Genomic DNA, 23,115 nt, shown 5'->3' on the forward strand with positions numbered 1-23,115 from the left:
TGTAGATCCAAAAGTTACTCTATCCTGTGCTAACTTCCAGGTCCCTAGACTGACTCAATGTAGATCCGAAAGTTACTCTATCCTGTGCTAATATCCATGTCCCTAGACTGATTCAATGTAGATCCGAAAGTTACTCTACCCTGTGCTAATATCCATGTCCCTAGACTGACTTGATGAAAATATCAAATTTACTCTATCCTGTGCTAATATCCATGTCCCTAGACTGACTCGATGTAGATCTCAAAGTTACTCTATCCTGAGCTAACTGCCAGGTCCCTAGACTGACTCAATGTAGATCCAAAAATTACTCTATCCTGAGCTAACTTTCAGGTCCCTAGACTGACTCAACATAGATCCAAAAGTAACTCTATCCTGAGCTAACTGCCAGGTCCCTAGACTGACTCTATGTAGATCTGAAATTTATTCTATCCCGAGCTAACTTCCAGGTCCCTAGACTGACACGCTGTTGCAACACTCAAGGGCCCATACAACAATGTGTACATGTGAAATGGCAATAGCAACATAAGGCACAAGTAGCATTAAATATTTGATGTGGAGGGCCAGAAAATTAAGAAATAACAGGACTGGATCTTAAATAATATTTAAGGGGTTGGTAGGTCAATGCAACTAAGTCTACCAAATAAGAGACGAAATTAAAATTAAAAACAAAATATTTACTTAAAGAGTTAGAAAATTATATTTTCATGAATGATATTTAAAAAGGATTTAAAATTTCTTGTAACGTACTGTACCAGGAACTGTTCCAGCCCGGTGCATTATTTTATAATTTCCAGGATATATGGAAAAAGGATGGCAGTAATATGTGTTCGCATGCCCGACATCTTGTGCGAGTGGAAACTTGCAGTTCCCAAGGAGGGATTTAGATATTTTTCCACCAATAGAGCATGTCAAAAACAGATCAGATGTAGGGCTTCTGATAAGTTCACCTGCATACACGCCCAGCATCAGTGGGTAGGGTCTGACACATCCCAATCTGATGAGTCTAGTGTCAGACCTAAGACAAAACGCTGGTTAATAGAGCAAACGCCTGAAAAGCCTTACATCTGATCTGTTTTTTGACATTCTCTATTGGTGGAAAAGTATCTAATTCCCTCCTTGGGAACTTAGAATTTTCATTCGGAATTGCTAGGTGGGCAATAATTCCATTTTATCTCCCGTATGCAGTTATCAGACCGTGCCTCTTATATAGGGCTTCTGATAAGTATAAGTTCACCTGCATACACGCCCAGCATCAGCAGATAGGGTCTGATACATCCCACTCTGATGAGTCTAGTGTCAGACCTAAGACAAAACACTGGTTAATAGAGCAAACGCCTGAAAAGCCTTACATCTGATCTGTTTTTTGACATACTCTATTGGTGGAAAAATATCTAACTCCCTCCTTGGGAACTTATAATTTCCATTCGGAAATGCTACGTGGTCAATAATTCCATTTTATCTCCCGTATGCAGTTATCATACCGTGCCTCTTATATAGGGCTTCTGATAAGTTCACCTGCATACACCCCCAGTGTCAGTAGGTAGGGTCTGGCACATCCCACTCTAGTGAGTCTAGTGTCAGACCTAAGACGAAATGCTGCTTAATAGAGCAAACGCCTGAAAAGCCTTACATCTGATCTGTTTTTTGACATGCTCTATTGGTGGAAAAGTATCTAATTCCCTCCTTGGGAACTTAGAATTTTCATTCGGAATTGCTAGGTGGGCAATAATTCCATTTTATCTCCTGTATGCAGTTATCATACTGTGCCTCTTATATAGGGCTTCTGATAAGTTCACCTGCATACACACCCAGCGTCAGTGGGTAAGATCTGACACATCCCAATCTGATGAGTCTTATCATATAAAAATCGCTAATAACTGAACGAGTTTCATCACCTTCAGCAAAGTCTCTGCAACACATAAGCTTCCACTAATGGTAATTAGAAAACAGCGGTGTTTCAGAAACATAAACATGAACTCACTCCCTCCTTATTACAAAAATCAGAAAAAGGTTTGGAGGGATCGTGCGCCTCATTCCAAGACTGGTTCAGAAAAACCCTTGTGCCAAATGTGAAAGCATTTGACAAAGAAAATGAACTGCCTCCTCATGCATTGTTACTGACACCGCATCCAGAAGAAATGCAACTTGTTTTTGCGGTGACATTAGAGCCATTTTTCTTCCACCCAATGTCACTTTGATTTTGCAGCCAATGTACCAAGGAGTGTTGCAAGCAATAAAACAAAATTACAAAAAATTCTCCTTCAAAGCCTACTTGAAGAGAATGAAGAACTTACAATCCTGCAAAAATTTTAAAAATTACAATAAAAGGCGTAATTTAGTGGGTGGCACAAAATTGGGAAACACAAGCAAAGGGGCACAGCAGAAATCATGGAAAAATATCTGGCCTGATCTGGAGTTTGTTAAAACAGTTTTTTTATTTCAGCAAAAGAATATGAACTTCATCCAATAGAAAAGGAAATTCCAGGTTGCAAAAATGCAGAGGGAAAATGCATCGAAATGTGGTCGACTATGGACGACAGTGGTCACGACGAATACTACACAGATGAAGACATTTTGGCAGTGGTGTAGAGGACGTCAGCTGAGATCAACACGGATGATAGTGAGGACGAGGGGGACGCCCAAACTGATGTTTCACACACTGCCGCTGCCGGTGCCCTTGTCTCGCCCTACACTACGTCCAGCAGCAGCATGCCGCTGCAAATCCTATGGTCGGTTTCACCATCTTCCTAACATGCTTGACGCCTGTCATATATGACGATCTGTTTCTTTTTGACGCTTCGTCAAAATCTTATACATTTCATCATAACTAGTAAGTTGGAATAGACGCTCCGTTTATTTTGACACATTCTCACATTTTGAAACAAGGTTTTACCGGAGGTTAGAAGGCCATGGAAATCTGGTGAGCCATACCGAGGCGATATATCAAGTTTTATCGTTCCTTCTAATTGCCATTTCTTGATTAATAATTGAAGTACTGAACCGTGACTGAAAATCGATTTTGTTTGTAATTTAATTTTCTGTTATAAGAAATAGACTCAGTTTGTAATTTAATTTTCTGTTATAAGAGTGGTCTCAAAAATGCATGATAATAATATATCGTCAAAGAAGGGTTTTTTTGCTAGGGGCTTTACGTTGCACCGACACAGATAGGTTTTATGGTGACGCTGTCAAAGAAGAAAGGATCCAAATTTTCTGAAGACAAGAAGAGTTTCTTTGTGAGTCTTGTTGCCGAAACGAAAGAGACAATCAAAAATTTTTTAAAAAATACGATGGTATAATGTTGCATGATAAAGAGGAAACATTGATAGAACTTGCAAATTGCTTTTAATTCTCATGAATTTGTTTGTAAAAGGTCAGTGAAATAACTAAAAATATTTTCTGACCACTTCAAAAGAAGGGGTAAGCTAAAAAAATGCCAGAATAAAGTGCTGTAACCACTTCATTAGACAAAACATCACCACAGTTACTAGCAATAATCAGGAACCAAGCAGAGCCTCTTCCCAATAAACTGATAGCAATTCTGCTACTGCATCCAGTAGCAATACTATTGAAACATGCAATGTACTGGTGTTGTCTGAAGAATAACCAAGCACAAAGATGCATATCACTACCAGTGAAGAAACGGTCCAAGGTACAATCCAAGACCCTTCCACTATCAACTTGTGTTAGCAAGATATCTTAGGCATCAAGAAACCGGCCTTCTTTTAAGAAAACAAAGAAACAGAAGCATGAAAATCCCGTGAGAATGTTCTCGAATTGTCAGAAGCAAGAAGGGATCTTTGCCAGCAAGTAATAGACATGCTGCAGTGAAGGCATAAAGAAAAACTAGCCTTAATACACATAATAAAAGAAACTGAAGTAATTAAGCAAGAAAATGAAAAACTGAGAAGTGCAGTGCTAGAGATAAAACTTTCCTTTTATTTGAGGAAACAATAGACTAAATTTAATGCTGTCCCTAGGTTCCTTGATATCTGTAACCACTTTTAATTAGTATTTCACACTTCTACAAATTTATTAACCTATAAAGTTAAGTAACATTAACCTACGACGTATTAGTAACCAGCATACAGTCACATTAAATTTGCTTATTGTATGCTATAGAAAACAATATAGTGTGTGCTTGTTTATATAATATTAGTGATACAGAACTTGTTTGTTTTAAATTTATTCCACATTTAAAACAGTGTCCTAAAGGAAGTGATTTTCAACGATTCTCTTCTGATCATCAACTGGAGGACTGCCTGGATCTGCTAAGCCAGGTGCATTAATTTCCTCAAATACTAAATAATTCCTGTTAAGTTGTCATTTATCTTCCAGGTAGTGATGGAGTCTTTCATCATCCAGGGTATCATGTTCCTTTATTTGCATAGCAATATTATGTAGCACAATGGTAGCCACTATGCCAAACAAAGATGTTGTTACTTATGATTTTAAACCAAGTGATAGTGACAAAAAACTCCTACCCATACTGCATACTGTTGTTCAACAGTGTTCCTTGTCTTAATATGGCCTCTGTTGTAGTTTTCCTCGCGTTGATTTTGTGGATTTAAGAATGGCATAAGAAGAAAATGTGTAAGTCGATATCTATTACCCCTAGATCTCCTCCTTGGATTCTTCCCATCTCAAATTTCATTCTTATTTCAGAATTAACAAAAATAAAGCTGTCATGAACTGATCCAGGTCGTCTAGCAACAATATTCCTTATTAGTAAATCAGCATCATAAATAGTCTGTACATTAACTGAGAAACAGGACTTTCTGTTGCAGAGAACTTCTGCATTATGCCTACCATGAAACAGTATATGGCGCCTATTGCTCCAGGGAAGTTGCTTATCATATAAAAATCGCTAATAACTGAACGAGCTTCATCACCTTCACGAAAACTCACATACAGGGGCTCCAGGAACCAATTGCTTCAGAAACTATCCTAATACAGTGACAAACTCTCGATTTAAATACTCTATTAACATCTGCTTGTACCATTTGAAGAGAACCAGTAGCATAAAAACGTAGAGTTTAAAGTAGTTGTTGTATGGGTGTTAACGGATGGTTACTATTAGAAGGATATTCCAGTCTATTTTCAATTTGCTCAAAGTTTCCGTACTACCCCCCTGGAAAGTCTGTACCTAGTTGTGAAATTGAAGTCATCATTACAGTCAGGTCCCAGATTTTCCAGTAATTCAACATAAAAGTTGTTTCCCACATTCATGACTCTCTAAATAACTTTGGCGAAAAGCTTTAACACTTTCTGTAAAATGCCAAAACGCTTAAAACACTTTAAAAAGTCCTATATTTTTCAACTACTACTGAACATAGCAGTGTTTACAACACAGAGACACCATTTTAAACTGTATCAGCCCGTACCGGCTTTTACTGGTACAAGTAAATGAAGGCATGAAAAAGCACAAACAAGAAAAATATTTAAACAGGAAACGTCGATACTCACCAAAAGCAGTAACTGGACCATTAAACAGAGGCAACTCGGACCGTAACCTAGCATTTTTTGCAGTGGTAAATTATAGGAAAATGAAAGAAAAACACTGTTTAATTTCCTTTTTTTTTTGTAAACTATATTGTTCAATTCCCAAGATTTAAAAAACATCAACACATGATAATAGAACATAACCTACATTGACTAGGGAGGTGCACCTCTAAAAAACTATTGAATGAATTGCTTAAAGGTCAATTAATTAAGAAAATAAACTTTGAACTAAATTAATGTAACGAAATTCTTTAACAAATAGATTGGATTTGAAAAATTAGTAGACACTTGGAGTAGAGTGATGGTGGATTTCAAAACTAATAAAGGGTAAAATTGAAGGAAAATCAAAACAAGGTAATTAAAAGTCAAGAATGTCCATGGTCACATCTATACTGACTGCCAGAAGGGCTCAAGAAGTTACCTTAAATTTACGAAGATTTACATGAAAATTAATATTAATTTTCTTTTTTAAACTCTTTCTCCGGGAATAATTTGTAGGCCTACATCAGGCAAGGCGAGACCGCGAGATTCTTCTCTGAGACCGGTTCACAACAGATACAAGTAGGAACTAATTAACACACCCAGAAAGCATATCCAAATCGAAAGGCACACGTCAAACCAAATAGGCACAAAACAGGGCAAAAGAAAGCACCCCACAACCAAATAGGATAAGATAGCACCAAGGTGGATTACGTGCCCAACCAAATAAGAAGTCAAACATTAGTTAACCGGGTGAGCAGCTCAAATCGAACTGAGTGAGCGCACAATGGGCATGATACGCCAGGCAGCTCAATCCACAGCACACATGTCGCCAATTAATATTCAAGGGTCAACCATCATCTTTTTTTCACTAATAATCAGGAACAATCGTTCCTATGGGCGACGGTAACCATAGAAATGTAAACAAGATAGAGCATTACCCCAGCAATAAGGAGAAATAAACAGCAAGAGAAAACAAGGGCAGAGAGAAAAAAATTAAGCAGAAAACAGATTCCGATCCACAGAGATAATCTCGCAATCTCATACAATTTAATAGTATTACATGATTCCCCTTTTCAAAAAATTAAATTTACATTACTCCAATGTTCTTCTACACCATTGAAACAGAAAAGTCCTTTAGCTTATAAACACTTAGTCGAAAGGTATTACTCACACGGAGATGTGGTTCAAACTGAGTAGTCCGTAAGATGAAAGTTTTCATGCATTGAAATTTCCAAGCAGGCTCGAAATGAAGGATTACCAGAATAGGAGATCGTAGAGCGTAGAAATGTCCACAAATTAAGTTTGGGTTTGGAGACGATTCAATCCAGTTCCAGTAGAAAATTAAAATAAGATATGTTTGAAAAACAAAACTTACAGATAGATAAGCAGCTACTTACATTCTTGAAGAGCTAAAAACAAGCTAATTAAATAACCCACGTCCACTCATTTGAAGAAATATTAAATTAGAAGAATAAATCACTTCAGGGCCGTAGCCCCGTATTCTTTACACGTTACCCAGGCATATTGTGGTGGGTAAAAGCTCTTTTGTAGAGCGAACTTGCAAAGCTTGCAATCCAGCATGGCTTCTAACAACGCACTAAACCACGCCAGCAAGGTGAGGTATAATACACCAACAGAGCACAGGGCTCGCAACCGGACCAAACAAAACTCGCTCCTAAGCCGGCCTGATGTCAGAGAGTAGATAAATGGGAAATGGTGACATACAACAAATTTAACATTTGAAGTACTCCGCGGACAGACGGACAGAATACAGATACAGTTAGCGACATTAGTCAAACACACCACAAAATTAAAGAGAATAGGAAAAAGATTTCCAAGGGATACACTTTTCAATGACAAATTGCCCAGGTCTAAAATATTGAAGGGAAAGGCTAAAATCATGTCCCTACGCGCACAAAACAAATCATCATACCGGAAGGTCGAAAATTGGCACGTCAAAATTGATCAATCAATCACTCCAGATATGCATTTACGGTAGTTGCCTAGGTAGTAGATTCCCTATCTGTTGTTTTCTCAGCCTTTTCTTAAATGATTGCAAACTGGACATTTATTAAACATCTCAACTGGTAAGTTAGTCCAATCCCTAACACCCCTTCCTATAAATGAATATTTGCCCCAATTTGTCCCCTTGAATTCCAGCTTTATCTTAATAAAGTGATATTTCCTACTTTTAAACACACCACTCAATCTTATTCGTCTACTGATGTCATTCCACGCCATCTCTCCACTGACAGCTCAGAACATACCACATATACAAGCAGCTTGTCTCCTTTCTCCCAAGTCTTCCCAGCCCAAACTTAGCAAAATTTTTGTAACGCTACTCCTTTGCCTGAAATCACCGAGAACATATCGGGCTGAATTTCTTTGGATTTTTTCCAGTTCTTGAATCAAGTATTCCTGGTGGGGGTCTCATACACTGGAATCATACTCTACTTGGGGTCTTACCAGAGACTTATATGCCCTCTCTCCTTTACATCCTTACTACAACCCCTAAATATGCTAATAACATTGTGCAGAAATCTGTACACTTTATTTACAATCATATTTATGTGATTACCCCAAAGAAGTTCTTTCCTTCTATTAACACCTAGGTACTTACAAAGGTCCCGAAAAGGAACCTTCAGCCCATCAATGCAATAATTAAAACTGGGAGGACCTTTCCTATTTGTGAGACTCACAACCTGACTTTTAACCCCATTTATCCACATACCGTTGCCTACTGTCCATGTCAGAACATTATCGAGGTCACTTTGCAGTTGCTCACAATCTTGTAACTTATTTATTACTGTGTACAGAATAACATCAACTGCAAAAGGCCTTGCCTCTGATTGCATTCCTTTACTCATATATATATATATATAAGAAAATATAAAGGTTCAATAACACTACCCTATCAAATGCCTTAGACAGGTCAATCACAATACAGTCCATCTGACCTCCTGAATCCAAGATATCTGCTATATCTTGCTAGAATCCTTCAAGTTCAGCTTCAGTGAAATAACCTTTCCTAAACCCAAACTGCCTTCTATCAATCAGGTATCAATTTTGCAAACATGTCTTATATAATCAGAGAGAATGCTTTCCCAAAGCTTATATGCAATGCATGTCAAATTGACTGGCCTGTAATTTTCAGCATTATGTCTACCACCCTTTCCTTTATAGAGAGGGTCTACTACATCAACTCTCCATTCATTTGGTGTACCTCCTTCATGCAAACAATTATCAAGTAAGTACTTCAGATATGGTACTATATCCCAACCCACTGTCTTTAGTATATCCCCCACAACCTGATTAATTCCAGCTGCTTTTCTAGTTTCAAAACTTTTCTATCTTACTGTAAATGTAATTATTATCACAGGTAAATATTAATACTGGTTTAATAAGTCACCTCCTCTATTTGGACACTATCCTATTAACCAAGAATGTTTACATACTGCTGATTGAATACTTCTGCCTTTTGAGAAGATCCTTGCCTACACACTCCCCTTGTTCATTAATGATTCCTGGAATGTCCTTCTTGGAACCTGTTTCTGTCTTAATGTACCTATACATACTCTTCCATTTTTCACTAAAATTTGTATGACCGCCAAAGATGCTTGCCATCATGTTATCCCTAGCTGACTTCTTTGCTACATTCAATTTCCTAGTAAGTTCCTTCTAATTCTCCTTCCTTCCACAGCCATTTCTAACTCTATCTCTCTCCAACCTGCACCTCCTTCTTAGTCACTTTACTTCTCTGTTATAATATAATGGATCTTTACCATTCCTTATCACTTTTAAAGGTACAAACCTGTTTTCAAATTCCTTAAACCCATCCCAGGGACTGTTTACATTTTTATTTACCATTTTCCACCAATCACAGTTACTTTTTTAAGACTCCCTCATGCCTGTTTTTTCAGTTATATAGCTACTTCCCAATAGTCCTAACTTTACTTTTTTTTACATTGATTTTTAACTACCACAAAACCAGCTTTGTGATCACTAATACCATCTATTACTTCGGTTTCTCTATAGAGATCATCTGGTTCTAGCAGCACCACATCCACAATATTTTTTCCTCTAGTTGATCTCATCACTTTGTGAATCAGCTGCCCTCCCATAATAACTAGAGCCTGGATTATATATACATACACTGAAGAAAATGGAAACTGCAACACCCAGAAGGAGTGGTGCTACATTTCTGCAATTGAACATGCAGGACGAGTGTTCGGTTGTGATTCGATTATTACACTTTCAGGTCCCTCTGACCGCAAGTTTGGACAACAAACAATACAGGATGTGCCCACCATGAGCAGCAATTCAGTGATGAATTTGTCGAGGCATGGAGTTAATAAGGCCCTGGATCGCTTCCTGAGGAATTGTGGCCCATGCTTGCTGCACTGCACAGGTCAGTTGTTCCAGAGTTGTAGGTGGCTGAGGACAGTTGCCCAGTTGTCGACCCAACATGTCCCACACATGCTCAATAGGACTGAGGTCCTCGGAATCTGGATTGAGTAGCCTATCAACGTACTGTCGAACAGTCATAGTGCCCTCAACAACCACTAATTGTGATTTCACATTAAAGCCAATTGCTCCCTAGACCATAATGCTTGGTGTTGGTCCTGTGTGCCTCTCGACAATAAGATCTGGGCGGTCCCTCTCCCCGGTACGTCGGTGCACATGATCCCGACGATCACTGCGGGCAAGACAGAAGTGCAATTCATCACTAAAGACGACCCTATGCCATTCGTCGAACCACGTCGATCTTTCTTGACACCAGGCCAGCCTAACACGTCGCTGTTGTTGGGTCAATGGAACACCTTCTGTAGAGACACGGGCTCATAAGCCAGCTGCACGCAGGTGATTACCAACTGTTTGTTGCATAACATGGGGTGCCACAGCTGCTCGAATTTGCACTGCTGTTGCATGGGGTTCCATACGGGCCATCCGAATGATGCGGCGATCCCCTCTCACAGTTGTCTGTCGCGCTGGGCGTGTACCAGGTCTACGAATGTGGGTACCATCATTTGACCACTGCTGCCATACACGTTGTACCGTAGATGCCTGTCGGCCAACACGTGCAGCGACAGTCCTAATGATAATCCAGCCTCACACAGCCCAATTATCCAAGCCCTCTCAAACGGCGACAGTTGTTGATAGCGTGTTCTGCTCTGTCACCGAGGCATGTTTGACGGGGAACACTTCACTGCCCAGACTGCAAGTCAACTATGCTACACTAGAGTCCGTATACTGGAGTTGATTCCTCCGCGACCAATCATGTGGGGAGACCTGTAGCAATAATCCAATGGGTCTGAAACTTTGATCGTTTACATACCTACATGGCATCGGAAAATCGACATAAACGACCAATGCCTTCATGGTGTTGCAATTTCCACTTTCTTAAGTGTATATAAAATAACAGTTTTGTCTGTACATTGCTCAGAATTTGAAAAGAATGGTATTTCTGTATCAGTCATGTCCACAGTAACAAGAAAATGCACTTTTTACTTTTCCGTAATATCTGCCCGCCTATCTGTATGTATGTATGTACATGCATTACTAGAAAACGGCTAAAGAGAATTTAATGAAAATCAGTATGCAAGTGTTTAGGAAAAAACTTAAATCGATGTAAAATTAGTGAAAAAAGAATTGTGTTTTCTTTCAGATGCACAATATTCTTCAAAATAATTAAAATATGTAATACTTATCAAAATATTTACTATGCATTGAAATATGTAAAAATATGTAACTTTAAACTCCTGGAATAATGGTCCTTTTAGAGAGTCAGCACTACCTTTCCTGGTCTGTACACTCCAAAGACATTAAGTTGCCTATTATCTTTAAAGATGAACCTTACACTTAGAATTTTATGTTTGTCACCTTTAACTTTTTCATAGCATACAAATTCTTCTTCACCCGAATGAATATTCCCCCTCCTACCATTCCTATCCTATCTCTACAATACACACTCCAGTTTTGTGAGAATATTTCTGCATCCATTATATCATTTCTCAGTGACGATTAAACTCCTATTACAATATCTGGTAAGTAAATATCTATTAATTACATAATTCTACTCCTTTCCTTGCAATTCTTCTACATTCCAGCACTAACATGTTTGTCATCCCTACTTGACTTTCAGATCCCTGTACCCGTATCACTGCTCCCCAGACCACCCTGATTCTCTGAATGTACCTCCCTATAAACCTTTTATATAAATTTCCTAACTTATACGTACCACTGCGGTTTAAGTAAAGGACATCTGAGTGCAGAACCCTGTCTTCTACCCACCCATTAGCATCTCAAAATTTCACTCCCAGTTTCCAACATACCTACTCCATAGTCTCATTTAAATCCCCAATCACCTTCCAAGCAGTATCCCTCCTACACAGTATTCCACTGATAACATGTTCCACGTCTTTAAACTTCACCCATCCTGCATTTACCACGTCCCACACATCTCCAACTATGTTGGTACTTACACCTGCTTGCCTTACATTGTTGTTACCGATGTTATACACTACCACCTTCTCCTTTCTGTCCTCCTCCTCTTCTGCTTTCCTCAACATCTGCCTTATCCTAAATCCTGGATAGCACTCTACCCTGGTTCAGTTTCCTGAGCACACTTTCCCCACATATCTAGCAATGGAATCTCTTGTGACCAGAGCCTCAACCCTACCCACCTCATTTGATCTCCTCCCCTCCTGATCAGACCTATCTTTCCTCACTGCTGCAGAAACTACTTCCTCCTCCTTTTTCTCTCTCCCATGACCCTGTTCTACCTCTCCTTTCCTATCCTCTGTTCTGCATTTCCCTTTCCTACATTTTCCTTTCCTCCTAATTTCACACTTATCAGCAAGAGTTCTCTGTTCCTCATTTTCTTTCTGTTGTTCTACCTGCAATGACTCGTACCGATTTCTCACATACACCTGTCCTGAATTCTGATTCTGAATAGAACCCTTAGCCTGCAATTTCTTTCCCCTTAGTTCATTACATCATATATCTTCTAGAATTCCCCCCCTTTCCTTCCCATCCCTCTTTTATACCTACTGTATCCTGTACATTGATTGAGGGAGGCCTACTTTCCTTCCTGTCCTCTGAGAGAATCCTAATTATCTCCATTAAACTCTCAAACTTCTCCCTCATACTCCTTAATGTCTGGCCACACCCACAGTTCCTACACTTGCACTCCTTAGCCTTTCTTTAAGGAATAATGAAGAGAAAAGGAAAATCAAATAAATGTTTCTGTGCAAAATAAAAAAGGAAAGGAATATTGTCCAGGATAGTACACAAGGATCACAGGACAACAAGGTAATTAATACAGGCTACTACTATATTACACTACTACCTAGTTGTACTAAATATTTAACCTACAACACCCTAACAGGATGAAAACTGCTGTTATTTACTGAAAATCGATAGGAATACACAAGAATTACACAATTCTAAACTGCAGTTAAGTCTACCCTAATTACTAAAACAGAATTCTAGTAAGAGAATTACTTCAGATACTATACTGCAGAAATATTTCCAGTAATAGAACATGCGCACTAATTTCTAATAAGACACTACTTCTTCTTTCCCTTTTTTCTTTATGCCCTCACAAGCGTCGGGCCCTTCAGCCACTTCCCATATGAAGTCCGGTCCAATGCCAATCTTCTCAATTCTGCTGGAGTCTTTGCCCTCTTTCGTGACAAGATACTACAATACACTACCATAATTTTAAACTACATTGAGATGTATCGTTGCCTATGAGATACACAAGGCCGGGAAATACAGCAACTAGACTCGTCCTCAAGATACTTACGGCAAGTGCTGCTGGAGTTCTCTTTACTGATCTGTCTCGCCCGCTCATTGCAACGCGTTGGAATATGAAAAACTATAAAAGTTCATTAAAACTAGTAATTTCAGAAGGCAGCAAACAGATATGAGATCAAAGATATACCAAGAGCAAATGTTTGTCTTATTTTCTACCACGAATTTCTTACAATATGCTTAAACGAAATAAGTAATTCACGAAAGAAGCAGAGAAATCTGATAGCGAGTTTGTCACTTCTTACCGATTCCTTTAATTGTGCCTCAGAGTATCCGATAAGCGGATCGAGATTGCGGTCATAAATAACTTTGGGTTTAAACACCCTTTCACCAATTAACAGCGATCCAATCTTTTCCTCCGCACGTCTGATATTTTGACATTCGTATTGAAGCCGCTGTTTGGTGAACGATGTTATGCCTATTGCGCAAATATTCAGCGGCGTTTCACCGTATTTCTCTTTTTTCTTCCTGTAAAATTAAATTTGTGTTCGCCTCTGTGGTGTAGCGGTTAGTGTGATTAGCTGTCACTCCCGGAGGTCCAGGTTCGATTCGCGGCCCTGCCACGAAATTTGAAAAGTGGTACGAGGGCTGGAACGGGGTCCACTCAGCCTCGGGAGGTCAACTGAGTAGAAATGGGTTTGATTCCCAGCTCAGCCATCCTAGAAGTGTTTTTCCATGGTTTCCCACTTCTCCAGGCAAATGCCGGGATACTACCTAACTTAAGGCCACGGCCGCTTCCTTCCCTCTTCCCCACCTGTCCTTTCCAATCTTCCCATCCCTCCACAAGGCCCCTGTTCAGCATAGCAGATGAGGCTGAATAGCCAAGGTACTGGTCATCCTCCCCAGCTGTATCCCCCGACCCAAAGTCTGGTGCTCCAGGACACTACCCTTGAGGCGGTAGAGGTGGGATCCCTCGCTGAGTCCGAGGGAAAAACCGACCCTGGAGGGTAAATGGATGAATAAAGAAGAGGAAAATAAAATTCGTTCTAACAGGAATAAAGCTCCTAAATGACCAATTTTAGCATGTTTTTCAATTTGGTTTGCTTTTCTTTGCTCAAGTTCAGGTACCATAAAACTTTTTTTTTCTTTTCTGATTTCATTACCCGTATCCTACTTCTCAATTTACAGATTGCTTTTCTGTAATCTGGTATTTAATTTTCTCACCCGTATAATTTTTTTAGATTTAACAGGGATACTCGTAGACCTTCCTTGATATAGAAACGAGACTCTTGTACTCCTTTTTCGTTTGTGGCTGATGTATGAAATGATATGTTCATTGTTATCTGAATCGAAACTTTTACTAAATTTTGAAGAACCGGGCGAGTTGGCGGTGCGGTTAGGGGCGTGCGGCTGTGAGCTTGCATCCAGGAGATAGGGGTTCGAATCCCACTGTCGGCAGCCCTGAAGATGGTTTTCCATGGTTTCCCATTTTTACACCAGCCATAAGACCTATCTGTGTCGGTGCGACATAAAGCCACTAGCAAAAAGAAATTTGATGGCAATACATCATTTTTGGGAGCTGGACGCTTCCTGCGTTTGACATTTTCCTGTTTGTGAACAGGATACACAATGAAAACAGAAGGAAGTTTGATTGATGTGCTTACACTGAAATCTGTTTTATGAGAAGAATTGCTGGTACCTAAAGAGATCCTACCATATCACCTTGCGTAGAAATAGTTTGCTTCCATTTCTCCCTTAAACCGCACTCGGAAGGGAAACTATGGAACGTCAATTTTCATGCTTTTTTTAGTGTCATGCATAGCACAACAGTGCACCTTCTTCTCAACCTCACAGACAGTCACCGATAGAAACAATATTCACAATAAATTGCACAAAATCAACACAGGATCACAATTACTCCGCATATCACAATGTTAAAGTCCGCCAAGAACAGAACGGAAACCTGACATCTAGCGGCCAAATCGTGAACACAGCGACAAATTAGTAGCTATGTCCTGACCTTGTATATCTCGTGGGCAACGAACGTATCAATATCACAACAGGTTATTAGGCTACTAGGCATAAACAGAATTGGAGTTTGACGACAAAGTGAACAGTTGGATGATAAACGAATTGTCAAAGTTAAACAGTCATCAAAGAAATAAAGGAAGCTTGGTGAAACCGTCCTCTAATGATGCAAGGCGTTTCAGTGTATTGCCACTTCCTAAGTGTTGATTTGCTTTTCCGTTTGTTTTGTCGTAAACGTAAAAAAAAAACTCATGCACATTGTTAGTACGTTTCAGTTTTCTTTTACTTTACGTTTTTGCTTGGAAATACTAGCCTAATCTTAACATTTATTTTTTCCTGTTTTAAAATTCAAAACAAATTTGGCAGATAGTTTTTCCTAGCTCTGTTCAGATTGGCGGGACTCTACTGTATGACACCATACTGGGAATGGACCTAACAACTTTCAATAAAATAAAAATTGAATCTCTATATTTATTATGAAATTCATGGTTATCCATGAATGAGCATATGTAGCTGAATGTCCTGACCTCCAGGAATGAACCCATTTCACTAGTTAAGATACACTTTCTGAAAGAAGACTAATTGCTACATAGTTCATAGACAAGTTGTGATCTTGTGGATGAAAGCATGCAAAAGTTCAAAGTAAATGAAATGAAATGTCGTATGGCTTTTACTGCTGGGATATCCCAGGACGGGTTCGGCTCGCCAGGTGCAGGTCTTTCTATTTGACTGCCGTAGGCGACCTGCGCGTCGTGATGAGGATGAAGACAATACATACACCCAGCCCCCGTGCCATTGGAATTAACCAATTAAGGTTAAAATCCCCGACCCGGCCGGGAATCGAACCCGCGATCCTCTGAACCGAAGGCCAGTACGCTGACCGTTCAGCCAACGAGTCGGACAAAGTTCAAAGTGAAAGTATTACTTACAAATTTTGCGTCTATACAAATAATGGCAGCATTAATTTCTTATTTGTTAATGATGCAACACTGAAATAGCCTACAATATTCATTTCTTCATGAAGAAGCTGGTGAGAGTACGTAACTCCAACTTTATCGACAGGAGTTTGGCTAAATATACTCCCAACTGTAACACACGGAAATGCCACCAATAACGGGATAAAAGTGCACGAAATAGGCTATCTCGATACGTTAGGAATGAGCACTGAATCACAAAATAGCATCCACAACATATCTACCATTTCGACAGCAAACTGGATACAAGGAATCTGATTTATTGGTAATCCCTGTTACCGGTAGCACTGAAGCTTGCAGACTGACGGCTGAAATAAGTATGGCTAACTAGGAAACCAAGCATTCCAAACGAATTATCACGCATATTTCAAGCGTGGAGTCGGTATCATATTTATATCAACTAACCAGAAACGAGAAGTATATTGATATGGATGTTGTTACAATACAATCAATACTGATCGGCATTTAGGGCAGTCGCCCAGGTGGCAGATTCTCTATCTGTTGCTTTCCTAGCCTTTTCCTAAATTATTTCAAAGAAATTGGAAATTTATTGAATGTCTCCGTTGGTAAGTTATTCCAATCCCTAACTCCCCTTCCTATAAATGAATATTTGCCCCAGTTTGTCCTCTTGAATTACAACTTTATCTTCATATTGTGATCTTTCCTATTTTTATAAACGCCACTCAAACTTATTCGTCTACTAATGTCATTCCACGCCATTTCCCCGCTGACAGCTCGGAACATACCACTTAGACGAGCAGCTCTTCTTCTTTCTCTCAATTCTTCCCAGCCCAATCATTGCAACATTTTTGTAACGCTACTCTTTTGTCGGAAACCACCCAGAACAAATCGAGCTGCTTTTCTTAAGATTTTTTTTTTTTTTTTTTTTTTTTTTTTTTTTTTTTTTTTTTTTTTTTTTTTCCAGTCCTTGAATCAAGTAATCCTGGTGAGGGTCCCATACACTGGAACCATACTCTGGTTGGGGTCTTACCAAATACTTATATGCCCTCTCCTTTACATCCTTACTAGAACCCCTAAACACCCTCATAACCATGTGCAGAGATCTGTACCGGTACCCTTTATTTACAATCTCATTTATGTGATTACCCCAATGAAGATCTTTCCTTATATTAACACCTATATACTTACAATGATCCCCAATAGGAACTTTCACCCCATCAATGCTGTAATTAAAACTGAGAGGACTTTTCCTATTTGTGAAACTCACAACCTGACTTTTAACCCCGTTTATCAACATACCATTTCCTGCTGTCCATCTCACAACATTTTCGAGGTCACTCTGCAATTGCTCACAATCTTGTAACTTATTTATCACTCTATAGAGAATAACATCACGCGCAAAAAGCCTTACCTCCGATCACTTATATATATATAAGAAAACATAAATGTCCGATAATACTGCCTTGAGGAATTCCCTTCTTAATTATTACAGGGTCAGATAAAGCTTCACCTACTCTATTTCTCTTGAGATCTATTTTCTAGAAACATAGCAACCCATTCAGTCACCCTCTTGTCTAGTCCAATTGCACTCATTTTTGCCAGTAGTCTCCCATGATCCACCCTATCAAATGCTTTACACAGGTCAATCGCGATACAGTCCATTTGACCTCCAGAATCCAAGATATCTGCTATATCATGATGGAATCCTACAAGATGAGCTTCAGTGGAATAACCTTTCCTAAAACCAAATTGCCTTCTATCAAACCAGTTATTAATTTCACAAACATGTCTAATATAATCAGAAAGAATGCCTTCCCAAAGCTTACATACAATGCACGTCAAACTTAATGGCCTGTAATTTTCAGCTTTATGTCTATCACCCTTTCCTTTATACACAGGGCTTACTATAGCAACTCTCCATTCATCTGGTATAGTTCCTCCGACCAAACAATAATCAAATAAGTACTTCAGATGTGGTACTATATCCCAACCCATTGTCTTTACTATATCCCCAGAAATCTGAACAATTCCAGCCGCTTTTCTAGTTTTCAGCTTTTGTATCTTATTGTAAATGTCGTTGTTATCATATGTAAATTTTAATACATCTTTGGCCTTAGTCTCCTCCTCTATATCGACATTATCCTTGTAACCAACAATCTTTACATACTGCTGACTGAATACTTCTGCCTTTTGAAGATCCTCACATACACACTCCCCTTGTTCATTAATTATTCGTGGAATGTCCTTCTTGGAACCTGTTTCTGCCTTAAAATACATATACATACCGTTCCATTTTTTACTAAAATTTGTATGACTGCCAATTATGCTTGCCATAATGTTATCCTTAGCTGCCTTCTTTGCTAGATTCAATTTTCTAGTAAGTTCCTTCAATTTCCCCTTCCTTCCATAGTCATTTCTAACTCCATTCCTTTCCAGTCTGCACCTCCTTCTTAGTCTCTTCATTTCTCTGTTATAATAAGGTGGGTCTTTACCATTCCTTACCACCCTTAAAGGTAAAAAACCTGTTTTTGCATTCCTCAACAATTTCTTTAAACCCATCCCAGAGTCTGTTTACATTTTTTTTCCATTTTCTACCCATCATAGTTACTTTTTAGAAACTGCCTCATGCCTTCTTTATCAGCCATATGGTACTGCCTAATAGTCCTACTTTTAAGACCTTCCTTTCTATCACATTTATTTTTAACTACGACAAAAACAGCTTCATGAATACTAATACCATCTATTACTTCAGTTTCCCTATAGAGATCATCTGGTTTTGTCAGCACCACATCCAGGATATTTTTCCCTCTGGTTGGTTCCATCACGTTCTAAATCAGCTGTCCTTCCCATATGAACTTATTTGCCATTTGTTGGTCATGCTTCCCGTCGTTCACATTTCCTTCCCAATTGACATCTGGCAAATTCAGATCTCCTGCTACAATCACATTTCTTTCCATGCCGTTTCCCACATAGCCGACTATCCTATCAAATAATTCTGAATTCGCGTCAGTGCTACCCTTTCCCGGTCTGTACACTCCAAATATATCGAGTTGCCTATTATCTTTAGAAATGAGCCTTACACCTAGAATTTCATGTGTCTCATCTTTAACTTTTTTGTAGCTTACAAATTCTTCTTTCACCAGAATGAATACTCCCCCTCCCACCATTCCTATCCTATCTCTACGATACACACTCCAGTGCTGTGAGAAAATTTCTGCATCCATTATATCATTTCTCAGTCATGATTTAACTCCTATTACAATATCTGGTAAATATATATCTATTAAATTAATTCTATTCCTTTCTTCACAATACTTCTACAGTTCAACACTAACGATTTTATGTCATCCCGACTTGATTTCCAGTTCCCTGTTCCCTTATCACCTCTCCCTAGGCTACCCCGTTTCCCTGAATGCCCCGTTTCTCCCTCTATTATTATTTATCAGTCTGCATGTCACCTTAGAGTTGGTCATGGGAAACTTAGAGATAACACTTAGAAAACTATTTTTATTTCATCCTATAGGTGTAAACACGAAGAGGCCTACAGATTTGTCGTTATACGACGATAACTAGCTCAGAAAGAAAGAGGATAGAAGCTTTTGAAATGTGGTGTTGCAGAAGAATGCTGAAGGTGAGATGGATAGATCGAATCACGAATGAAGAGGTACGGAATCGAATTGGTGAGAGGAGGTCGATTTGCCCAAATGTGACCAGATGAAGAGATAGAATGATAAGACACGTAGCACTTGTTCGGTTGGTTTTACAAGGAAGTTTAGGCGGTAAGAACGGTAGGGATATACCAAGGTGTGAATATGACAAGTTGTCCATTTCATGACCGTATCGATGTTTAATCAAGAAGTAAGTATAAATAACCACCTAATCGATACTTTATTAATGCCTCAGGCAAAATTGAATAAAATTAAAACTTACAGGACATGTTTCGACCACTTAGTGGTCCTCTTCAGCTGTATACATAAAGAAGTGAAAAGAAAAACATTGACAATAAGCACAAGTAGAGGTAGAGGGAAGTAGAGATTCATCGTCATCTAAAATAACATGTGAGGGAGGAGGGAGATTGGGAGTTCCCTTCTCTCCAGAGCTTTCCATGAACTGTCAAACTGTATCACATCGTTACTTCACCAGGTCGCGCTCAAAGACAGACCCTCTAGACAGCGCAGAATAAACATCTTTTCCAAACAAGAACGAAAGGCAAGATGACCTATTCTGACGACCTCCATTTTTATCAAAGGAGTCTCCAAAGAACTTTTATTTGTGCTTATTGTCAATGTTTTTCTTTTCAGTTCTTTATGTATACAGCTGAAGAGGACCACTAAGTGGTCGAAACATGTCCTGTAAGTTTTAATTTTATTCAATTTTGCCTGAGGCATTAATAAAGTATCGATTAGGTGGTTATTTATACTTACTTCTTAAGGTGTGAATACGACAAGCAGATTAGAGTAGATGTAGGATGCAGTAGTTATGTAGAAATAAAAGGTTAGCAGAGGATAGGGTGGGGAGGAGGGCTGCATAAAACCAGTCTGTGGACCGATGACTCAAACAACAACAACAACAACAACGAGATGGAGCTACCTACATCACCTTGGATAAGAGGCCGCTAGACTTACGAGATCGTAGCCGCTGACGTGATGGGTTACAAATGGAAAGGTGAACGGAGCAGTAGTGCGAGTGCAGCGCTCCATCCCAGTGTTGCCAATCCAATTATCATTTAATAACCTAGATCGTCATCCAATATAAGCTAGAAACAGCTAGATCAGAACTAGATAAAGTTCTGAAATAAGCCAAATATTTATAGCACTGCTCACCGGGTAGGGAATAAAATTACTCTTTGTTCTACTAAATTAGCAAACTACTATAACCACAATCCACTGAGCTAGTCTTGACAGGAGGAGGTCGTGGTGATTATTGTTTTAACAGGAAGTACAACTGGACAACCATTCTCTATTAAGTCTAATCAGAGGGAAAAATGGAAGGGGTCCAACACTTCGGAAAATAAAGGTATCGGCCAAAGAAAGACAAGAGCCACGAAGGGCGCGAAAGTGAAAGATTCCCGAGACCTCGTGACCTAATACCGGCGGGGTCGGAAAAGAATAAGGGTTGACCAAGGGGGGTGGGATATGATATAAGTATGGCACAAGTATGGAAGTTTTGTGAGGTCATCCGGCGATAGTAAAACTGAAGGATGAGAAGGGATGTGATAATATTTAATATTACATCATAAAGGTTCATTATATGCTTCCGCTGCACTAGTGGTGAGTTAGGTAGAACTATCATGAATAGGTGATCATAGCTAGTTTCGCTGTTGCGACCACATCATACAAGAAGGGAACATAGGGAGGGAGAGAGGGAGTAACTCTCCATTCATTTGGGTGAAACACAACGCCACATCACACGAGGGACTTTGGATGAAATAAGCTAGATATAATGGGGGGCACACTACAACGGGAATATTGTTATTTTTCCGCTAAACGTTAGATTAAATAAGCTGGATTTAACGGGAAAAAGCTAAGTTGGCTACACTGCTCCGTCCGGTAGTAAACTGTTGCTTAGAAACCAATCGGTTCATTCTGCATTCTCATGTAAAATGTCATGTACGTCCTAAGGACTTAAACTCTAAATCGGGGATAGAGAGTGCGTTACCCTCTCGAATTCCCCTTCAATTAATCTTGAGGTGACTACGATTTTGTAACTCTTTTTCTCCTGTAAATCGTAAATTAACTTGTCCTTCTAGCCACCCCGGTAGTGTGGTATTAGCCCCTGCATCGTCAGGCTGCAAGCCCAAGTAGGGATTTTACCTTTTTTTTCTAGGAGCGCAAGTGTACGCCTCCATACATTTTGAGTTTGGGCCAGTAACTTAACCTGTTCTTTTCTCGAAGGCCCAGTAGAATGGGTACTAGATACCCTGTGTAAACTAAAATTCATATGGTATTGTACATTGCAGTTTGCGCCAAGAGGGGCCTTGTATTGAGCTGAGACGCACTTTTCTGTCTTTTAGTAGTTAATGGTTGCCGTACGAGTTTGGGAGCGCAGTCTCCTTGTAGAGCATGTAGGCTCTTTTCTTATTGATGTAACATTGAGTGGTGCCTTTGGAAGGCAGTAACTTGTAACTGTTGGAGCAAAGTGCTCTTCGAAACTGTGTTTTGGGACATATCTCTCCTTATCTAGCTGACTAAATGCAACATTGGTGATTTTGGCACCCTGTAAATTAGGAGCTTGAAGCTCAAAAATTGTAAATTACAATTTCTCTACTTTTGTACCAACTACATATGTACCTAAAAGCTTTTTATTAGTTGAAATTTAAGATCTGAAAAGAAATAAAACATGTATTTTAAAGTTTTAAATTCATCTTTGACTATCGTAGATAGAGCCATTCCCAACACCACCTTCTTTCACCTCTGCGTTCCACAGATAACCCCCGGAACAAGTGGTAGCAGAGCGTAGTTGAATGGGTCTAGATAAAGCCCCTTTGACGGCTAAACGTAGAATCCGCTCCGAACCAGGTACTTGCGCAAGGAGGAATTGATCTCTCATTGGAAAGGTCCAATCTGGAGGCAGTGTTCTGGCAGATATTGCCAAACTTAAAGAGTCATTAGAACTTCCTATTTGCATACCAGTTTTGGGGGAAAAGGAAATTGATGAGGCTCTATCCACTATCACAGACAATACCACCGAGCTAGCGTATGTAGTTAGTTGTTTTTAAGTGAGTGATCCATCTGCTAACCAACTTAAAAGAGTACAGGCTAGGCTGTTTAATATCTACAACAGGTCTAGGGACCTATTGTCGCTAAAGTTAAAGGATGATAGTGTTAAAGAGGCTAGTCAATTGTTGTCTGGGGCCGCTACTCCCAAAAGCGACCAAGTCTCTTTGATAAACATGGCTACTGAAGAGGATCCT

At 39.3% G+C, this 23,115-nt stretch overlaps 1 protein-coding gene across 5 annotated transcripts in view; it reads right to left on the bottom strand.

Annotated features, from left to right (window-relative positions):
• The window catches only part of LOC136875116 (zinc finger protein OZF), a 198,389-nt gene that overhangs the window by 31,676 nt on the left and 143,598 nt on the right, over positions 1–23,115 (bottom strand). Inside the window, exon 1 of one of the 5 annotated variants that reach the window (XM_067148854.2) lies at positions 16,988–17,119. The exons of 1 other annotated variant lie outside the window; for it this stretch is intronic. The gene's annotated coding sequence lies outside the window, so the exon portion shown is untranslated. Of the gene's footprint in view, positions 1–16,196; positions 16,406–16,987; positions 17,120–23,115 lie in introns of those variants that run through there. 3 more of the 5 variants (XM_067148850.2, XM_067148848.2, XM_067148849.2) reach the window with 3 other exon arrangements.

Source organism: Anabrus simplex, chromosome 5 (genome assembly GCF_040414725.1).
Source record: "Anabrus simplex isolate iqAnaSimp1 chromosome 5, ASM4041472v1, whole genome shotgun sequence".
Lineage (NCBI taxonomy): Eukaryota > Metazoa > Arthropoda > Insecta > Orthoptera > Tettigoniidae > Anabrus > Anabrus simplex.